Source organism: Symphalangus syndactylus, chromosome 1 (genome assembly GCF_028878055.3).
Source record: "Symphalangus syndactylus isolate Jambi chromosome 1, NHGRI_mSymSyn1-v2.1_pri, whole genome shotgun sequence".
Classification (NCBI taxonomy): Eukaryota; Metazoa; Chordata; class Mammalia; order Primates; family Hylobatidae; genus Symphalangus; species Symphalangus syndactylus.
The window spans coordinates 113,164,541-113,173,073 of NC_072423.2; the positions used below are offsets into that span (position 1 = coordinate 113,164,541).

The 8,533-nt window shown below is 50.6% G+C and overlaps 1 protein-coding gene across 4 annotated transcripts in view; it reads right to left on the reverse strand.

The window, feature by feature from the left end:
• The window catches only part of DHX30 (DExH-box helicase 30), a 48,757-nt gene extending 45,678 nt beyond the window's left edge, over window positions 1-3,079 (reverse strand). The window contains exons 1-2 of one of the 4 annotated variants that reach the window (XM_055279109.2): window positions 2,859-3,079; window positions 652-746 (exon numbers count right to left, since the gene is read on the reverse strand). The gene's annotated coding sequence lies outside the window, so the exon portion shown is untranslated. Of the gene's footprint in view, window positions 1-651; window positions 747-2,340; window positions 2,574-2,858 lie in introns of those variants that run through there. The other 3 variants (XM_055279089.2, XM_055279116.2, XM_055279098.2) reach the window with 3 other exon arrangements.
• Between the last annotated feature and the right edge of the window lie 5,454 nt (window positions 3,080-8,533).

Below are 8,533 nucleotides of genomic sequence, written 5' to 3' on the forward strand. Positions count from 1 at the left end.
TCAGGAGATCGAGACCACGGTGAAACCCCGTCTCTACTAAAAATACAAAAAAATTAGCCGGGCGTGGTGGCGGGCGCCTGTAGTCCCAGCTACTCGGAGAGGCTGAGGCAGGAGAATGGCGTGAACCCGGGAGGCGGAGCTTGCAGTGAGCCGAGATTGCGCCACTGTACTCCAGCCTGGGCGACAGAGCGAGACTCCGTCTCAAAAAAAAAAAAAAAAAAAAATGATACCCTTCTGGCTGGGCACGGTGGCTCACGCCTGTAATCCCAGCACTTTGGGAGGCTGAGGCAGGCTGATCACCTGACGTCAGGGGTTTGAGACCAGCCTGGCCAACATGGTGAAACTCCGTCTCTACTAAAAATACAAAAAAATCAGCTGGGCATGGTGGCAGGTGCCTGTAATCTCAGCTACTTGGGAGGCTGAGACAGGAGAATTGCTTGAACCTGGGAGGCAGAGGTTGCAGCAAGCCAAGATTGCGCCACAGCACTCCAGCCTGGGGTACAAAGCGAGACTCTGTCTCAAAAATAAAATAAAATAAATGATATCCTTTTTCCAAAATGGTCAGAAATAGGTTTAACACATGCCTCTTGTTTTACAGTACGGCTGAGCATCAGATCCACCACTGCTCTGTGCACGGCTAAATCAACTTACCTTATAAAAGCAATGACAGTCTCAGATTTTGTAGGCTTTTGAACTGGAGCTGAATTCTCTCCTTGCTATTCCTCATCACGAGGCTGGGCCTCCTCCTGGGAAGTACAACGCTGAGTCAATACAGTGGAAGCCCCATAGGGAAAGAAAGTTGCTCCAACCATCATTTACTAGCTCTAACAAGGATAAATTTTGTTAGTGACATGAAGAGCACATACTGGACAAAATGGCCTTACAAATCAGGACTTACCATGAGCCATTCTAGGCCCATTAAATTGTGAGCTGTCCTACACCAGCACCTGTAGAAGTGCTGAAGTCTTCTGACATCATCTAAGAAGATGTCAAGGTAAAGAAAGCCTTGTAAGCCTGAAAAGCATTTTCTGCGAGCCCAAAGCAAAACCTACTTCCGTTTTGAGTTCTAACCCCATAATAATTATGATAATCTAACATAAAGAAGCTATAATACTCTTCAAGATTGGGAAAATAACAATAACTCAAAGTTGAATACCATTTTTACAGTTCACAACATACTTCCATAGACTTTATCCCATTTAATCCAGGCAACTATCCAGTGAGGTAGGAATTATCTTTCCAGAGAAGAAAACTGAAGCACGGGTTACACAATCTGCCCAAGATCCCATAGCTGCCTCAGGGCAGATGGAAATCAGCATTGAAGCATGCTGACTCCAAAACCCTCCATGCTTATACTAAGCTAACTTTCTTATTTCCAGGATATTATGCTGTTGCCTAAATGTACTACGGTTCATTCCTTGAGACATATTATACTGGTATCTTCAAAGGCTGAAAGGGGCAAGAAAGGTCCAACAGCTAATAAAACTTGTGTGTGGTTTTTGTTTTGGTTTGTTTTGAGACGGAGTTTCGCTCTTGTTGCCCAGGCTGGGGTGCAATGGAGCGATCTTGGCTCACTGCAACCTCCACCTCCTGGGTTCAAGCAATTCTCTTGCCTCAGCCTCCCAAGTAGTTAGGGTTACAGGCGCACGCCACCATGCCCGGCTAATTTTTGTATTTTTAGTAGAAACGAGTTCTAGCCATGTTGGCCAGGCTGGTCTCAAACTTCTGACCTCAGGTGATCCACCCACCTCGGCCTCCCAAAGTGCTGGGATTACAAGCGTGAGACACCGCTCCTGGCCCTAATAAAACTTTGTATCACAGCTACATAAATCAAAACACTTGAAGAGCAACTATCTTTTAGGGATAAAGAGCCAACACAGGTAGAAAACGCAGCAAAGGATGTAGTTTCTGCACATCGCCTTAAATCTCTAAGATTTAAGTGTAAATTACAAGATGTTGTCAAGACCCACAATGACAGTGGGGTTACCGCCTTGCAAGAAACTTCAAGGGAAATCACCAGACAACGTCTCATTTCACTCTGGCCCATAAGCTGCAACTAAAACCAGGTTGAAAGCCTGTAAGTGGCCTTCTGCAGTCTACCTGCTGGTGTATGGCAAACCCTCATGGAGTGGGGTTGTGAAGTGAAACAGCCTCTGCCTTGAAAAACCACAATTCAAGTGACCAATGTTGCTACACAACGACTAGATATGCCATACCCCTGGGTTAGGGGTTCTGAGGACCCCTGGGACTCCAGTTCACTGCAAACAAAGGACCCAACATGCATTTGGTCTTCCCCGCTAAATGGGGCAAGTTACCACCAGCAAACAAAGAATACCTCACCCCTTGGCCTCCCCCAGTGACAAGGTCGGTGCAAAAGAGGGCAAACTAGGGGGCCAGAAGGCACCGGGCCTCCCTCTGGACGAACGGTCCGGGCAGCACCGGGAAGGAGGAGAAGTAGACAAAGGTCTCGGGGCACTCAGGAGGCTTCCTCCAGGCCCTGCCTGGGGAAACGGCGCATCCCCTGAGGCGAAGGCGTCGTTGCGCCAATGAAGCGGCCTCTCCCACGGCCTCCGCGGAGCCCCTGGCTGCGAGGCCCGCCCCGGAGGACCGGTCTGGCCCCCGCCCCCGCCCGGGCTCCATGGCAACGGCAGGCCGAGGCCTGGCTGCCCACGGATCGGCCGGGCCGGCTTCCCGGGCAGGCCTAGGATGCCCGGCCTGCTCCTCGGGCCCGCCGGCGTCTCCGCCCCACTCTCCGTCAGGCCGGCGGTCGGACCGGGCCCCTCCTCACGACGACCACCCCCGGCCGCGGCAGGCTCCTCAAGAGGGCACGAAAGGGGAGAATAAAAAGCCCAATTCACCTGTTGTTACAGATGTGAAACAAGCCTCTGTGCACCGCGCATGAGCCGCGGCTCCCCCAACCACGGCCGGACTACAACTCCCAGCTGCGGCGGGGCGGCCCCTTCCGGGTCCCCTGGCGGAAGTCTCGCTGCCGGCCCGGCGTTCCCCACCCGGCGACACGGAACCCGCGTGCCGCGCACGGCTCCGCTCCTCCGCTGGCCTCGAGCCCGGCCCCACCTGGGGCTCGTCGTGGCCGCTCGGGGCACCCAGCGCCCGGGATGCCCCGGCACCCGGCCCAATGGGGCGCGGCGGCGGTGCAGGCGGGACTTCCGGCGGAGTCGCGAAGGGGACGGGCTGGCGCCGGCTGCTCTGGGGTCGCAGAGCGAGCGGGTCGGGGTGGCGGGGTCGGGCGTCAAGTTGCCGCCTTTCTGGGCGACTTAGCTGCCTGCAGTGTGAGAGCAGGGAGGGTCTTCGTGCCCTCTGCGAGCCACCCGTGCCTCCTGATGCGAATAAACAGCCCCGGTCATGGCTGAGCGGGGAACGGTTTCCAGCTCGGGCTCCGGGATTCCACACGCCTTCCCCGCCACAACTCGTAGCCACGCCTCTTCTCTTCCCCATCTCCCCTCTAATCTGTTTTTTTAGGGAGGTGAGCATTTTTGTCTTGTCTCCCTAGGTTGCTGGGAAGATGAAGTCAACGTGTTGATTCGTTGATTTCGTAAACTGTACAACGCTAGGCAAAGGACAAGGTGGCACTTGCTGGTCGCGGGGAGAGTGCCAGTCATAGTTGCTGGAAATCTGGAGGTCCCGCCCGGCCACATCACCTCTTAGGAATGAGAAAGGGGATTGTCCCAATTATACGGTGTAGTCCTCTAGATAAGGTTCAAGTATAGGTTCAGTGGAATTCAGCTTCAAAAGGAAACAACGCAGTGGCGTATCTCTGAAGCTGGGTCAGGATTTTACAGAGTATGGTTTTAAGATGTGGCCTTTAGGCCGGGCGTGGTGGCTCACGCCTGTAATCCCAGCACTTTGGGAGGCCAAGGCGGGTGGATCACCTGAGGTCAGGAGTTCAAAACCAGCCTGGCCAACATGGTGAAACCCCGTCTCAACTAAAAATGCAAAAAAAATTAGCTGGGTGTGGTGGCGAGCGCATATAATCCCAGCTACTTCGGGAGGCTGAGGCAGGAGAATCACTTGAACCTGGGAGGCAGAGGTTACAGTGAGCCGAGATTGTGCCATTGAACTCCAGCCTGGGCGACAAGAGTGAAACTTGAAAAAAAAAGATGTGGCCTTTGAGGCTGTATGAAGAATTAGCGCCATATCCCGTCACTTTTGTGTGCAAACAGTTCAACATATATCTCTTTCCTTTCTCTCTACATTGGCTAGAAGACCGGGGTGTGGCGGTGGAACATCATTTATTCATTCAAATAATTAGTGCATCTGAACAGGGCATGGTGCTGTGTTGTGTGGAGAATAGATCCCTGCACGGACATCTGAGTGCTGTGTGTATCAGTTGCTAAGCTGTTGTGGAGGCTACAAAGGCCCTGCCTCAAGGGACTTAGAGCCTAGTAGAGAAGATGACAACATTGTGTCAAGGAAATGGAAAGTGGTAAATGCTGGAAAGGAGGTATCAAGTGCTCCAAGGGTTCAGAGAAAGGAGTGGTTACTCCTGAATGGCAAAATTAAAGGAGCATGAACAAAGACATCCGAGTGGAACAAGGGGCAAATCCTAGGAATATTCAGTAGTTCAGTGTGACCAGAGGGTTGGATGTGTGTGCAAGCTTTACAGGAAATAGAACTGAAAAACTTGGGGAGTGCCATACTAAGGAATTTTTACTTTTTTGGTAAGACATGTAAAAAATTATTAGGAGAGTAAAATACTGCACTTTTTTGTTGTTGAGACAGAGTCTCTACTCAGTCACCCAGGCTGGAGTACAGTGGCGTGATTGCGGCTCACTGCAACCTCTACCTCCCACGTTCAAGCGATTCTCCTGCCTCAGCCTCCCAAGTAGCTGGAATTACAGGTGTGCACCACCATGCCCAGCTCATTTTTGTATTTTTACTAGAGATGGTTTCACCATGTTGGCCAGGCTGGCCTCGAACTCCTGGCCTCAAGTGGTCCGCACACTTTGGCCTCCCAAAGTGTTGGGATTACAGGCGTGAGCCACCATGTTCGGCCAAGACTGTACTTTAGAAAGCTTCTTCTGGAAGTGAAAGGGTTGAATCAGCTGGGAAAATAGAAACTAGCATGCTAATTAGATCCCGAGAGAGAATGAAAGATTCAACTATACTCAACAGTGAGAAAAGCAAGAAAGAAAGAAATGAGGGGGTGACTGTTGAGCAGCAGGCTGAGCCCAGGCCACAAGTGTGTGGAGAGATGACTTTGAGATCTGTACCACAGTGACTGAAAGGATTATGCACTATTAACATAATTAAGGGACACAAGAGTTGGAAAAGATGATGGATTCAACTTCACTCAGATTGTTTGCAATGTTGTTGGGAAAGTTAAGTGATAAAGTCGTGGTCCCTGCTCCAAAGAAAGTTATAGTCTAGTAGAGGGGATGAGAATAGCATGCAAATGTTTTTTTCATTGTTGGTTGTTTTTTTTTTTTGAGACAGGGTCTCACTCTGTCACCCAGGCTGGAGTGCAGTGGCACCATCATGGCTTATCACAGCCTTAACCTCCCAGGCTCAATTAATCCTCCCTCCTCAGTTTCCCGAGTAGCTGGGACTACAGGCACATGCCACCATGCCCAGATAATTTTTTATTTTTTGTAGAGAAAGGGTCTCACTATGATACCCTAGGTTGATCTCAAACTCCTGGCCTCAAGCGGTCCTCCCACTTCAGCCTCCCAAAATCCTGAGATAACAGGTGTGACCCACTATGCCCAGCCACAAATAAATCAAGACCTAAGGCCGGGTGTGGTGGCTCATGCCTGTAATCCCAGCACTTTGGAGGCCCAGGCGGGCGGATCACCTGAGGTCAGGAGTTCAAGACCAGCCTGACCAACATGGAGAAACCCCGTCTCTACTAAAAATACACAATTGGGCATGGTGGCGCATGCCTGTAATCCCAGCTACTCAGGAGGCTGAGGCAGGAGAATCGCTTGAACCCAAGAGGCGGAGGTTGCGGTGAGCCGAGATCACGCCATTGCACTCAGCCTGGCAACAAGTGCGAAACTCCATCTCAAAAAAAAACAAAACCAAACCAAAAAAACAAAAATTCAAGACCAAGAGGACGCACTCCAAAAGAGGCTCCTGTAGGCCAGTAGGGGGCAAAATACTTGAATAGACATATCTCCCACAGGCGCAGTGGCTCAAGCCTGAAATCCCAGCTCTTCGGGAGGCTGAGATGGGCAGGTCAATTGAGCCCAGGAATTTGAGATCAGCCTGGGCAACAAGGCGAGACTCCTGTCTACAAAAATACTAAAAGTAGCTGGGTTTGGTGACATGTGCCTGTAGTCCCAGCTGCTCAGGAGGATAACATGGGAGGATCGGCCAGACGTGGTGGCTCATGCCTGTAATCCCAGCACTTTGGGAAGCCAAGGCAGGCGAATCACAAGGTCAGGAGTTCGAGACCAGCCTGACCAACCAACATGGTGAAACCCCGTCTCTACTAAAATACAAAAATTAACTGGGCGTGGTGGCACATGCCTGTAATCCCAGCTGTTCAGGAGGCTGAGGCAGGAGAATCGCTTGAACCTGCGAGGTAGAGTTTGCAGTGAGCCAAGATCGCGCCATTGCACTCTAGCCTGGGCAACAGAGCGAGACTCCGTCTCAAAAAAAGAAAAAAAAAGTTGGGAGGATCAATTGAACCGGGGAGATAGAGGTTGCAGTGAGCTGAGATCACACCACCGCACTCCAGACTGGGCGACAGAGTGAGACCCTGTCTCAAAAAAAAAAAGAAACGGCCAGGCGCAATAGCTCACACCTGTAATCTCAGCACTTTGGGAGGCCGAGGTGGTCGGATCACCTGAGGTCAGGAGTTTGAGACCAGCCTGGCCAACATGGTGAAACCCGAACTCTACTAAAAATACAAAAATAAGCTGAGCATGGTGGCTCACGCCCGTAATCCCAGCTACTCGGGAAGCTGAGGCAGGAGAATCACTAGAACCTGGGAGGCGGAGGTTGCAGTAAGCCAATATCGCAACACTGCACTCCAGCCTGGGTGACAGAGTGAGACTACGTCTCAAAAAAAAAAAAAAAGAAAAAAGGAAAGAAAGAAAATTTTTGCCCAGAGCAGTAGGTCATGCCTGTAATCCCAGCGCTTTGGGAGGCTGAGTCCTGCAGATTGCTTGAGCCCAGGAGTTCGAGACCAGTCTGAGCAACAATGGTAAGACCCCATCTATACAAAAAATTGAAAAAACTTACCCAGGCATTGTGGTACATACCTGTAGTCTCAGCTACTCAGGAAGCTAAGGTAGGAGAATTGCCTGAGCCCAGGAGGTCGAGGCTGCAGTAAACTGTGATCCTGCCATTGCACTCCGGCCTGTGTGACAGAGCAAGACAGCCACCTTTAACTCTGTCTTTAACATGGCTATTTTTCTGTGTGTGCAAAGAGAAGGGTCTCTGGTGACCCTTCCCCTACTTACAAAGACACAGTCCTATCTGATTAGGGGCCTCCCCTTAAGTCCACATGTAACCTTAACTACCTCTCTAAAGGCCCTATTTCCAAATGCAGTCACAGTTGAGGGTTAGGGCTTCAGCATATGAATTTTGAAGGACACAATTCAGTCCATGACATCAATTTAATGAAATAATATGCAGCAATAAGAAAGAATGAGTTAGGACAGGTGTGGTGGCTCACACTTGGAATCCCGGCACTGGGAGGCTGAGGCGGGTGGATCACTTAAGGTCAGGAGTTCGAGACCAGCCTGCCCAACATGGTGAAACCCCGTCTGTACTAAAAATATAAAAATTAGCCGGGCGTGGTGGTGGGCGCCTGTAATCCCAGCTACTTGGGAGGCTGAGGCAGGAGAATTGCTTGAACCCAGGAGGCAGAGGTTGCAATGAGCGGAGATTATGCCACTGCACTCCAGCCTGGGTGACAGAGTGAGACTGTCTCAAAAAAAAAAAAAAAAAAAGAAGTTAGATCAAATGTGCAGACGTGGGAAAATTTGAAGGAAATGTTGGGTTTTTTTGTTTTGTTGTTTGGATTTTTTGAAACAGTGTCTTGCTCCATCACCCAGACTAGAATGCAGTGGCGCAGTCATACATCACTGAAGCCTCAAGCTCCTGGGCTAAAGTAGTCCTCCCACTTCAGTAATCAGAATAGCTAGGACTACAGGCAGGTGCCACCAAGCCTGGCTTTTTTTTTTTTTTTTTTTTGAAATGGAGTCTCCCTCTGTCGCCCAGGCTGGAATGCAGTGGTGCGATCTCGGCTCACTGCAACTTCTGCCTCCCAGGTTCAAGTGATTCTCCTGCTTCAGCCTCCTGAGTAGCTGGGATTACAGGCGCCCGCCACCATGCCCGGATAATTTTTGTATTTTTAGTAGAGACAGGGTTTCACCATGTTGGCCAGGCTAGTCTCAAACTCCTGACCCTAACTGATCCGCCTGCCACGGTCTCCCAAAGTGCTGAGATTACAGGTATGAGTCACCGCACCCAGCTTTTTTTTTTTTTTTTCTTTTGAGAGAAGGTCTCTCTCTGTCATCCACACTGGAATGCAGTGGTGGGATCTCAGCTCACTGCAACCTTG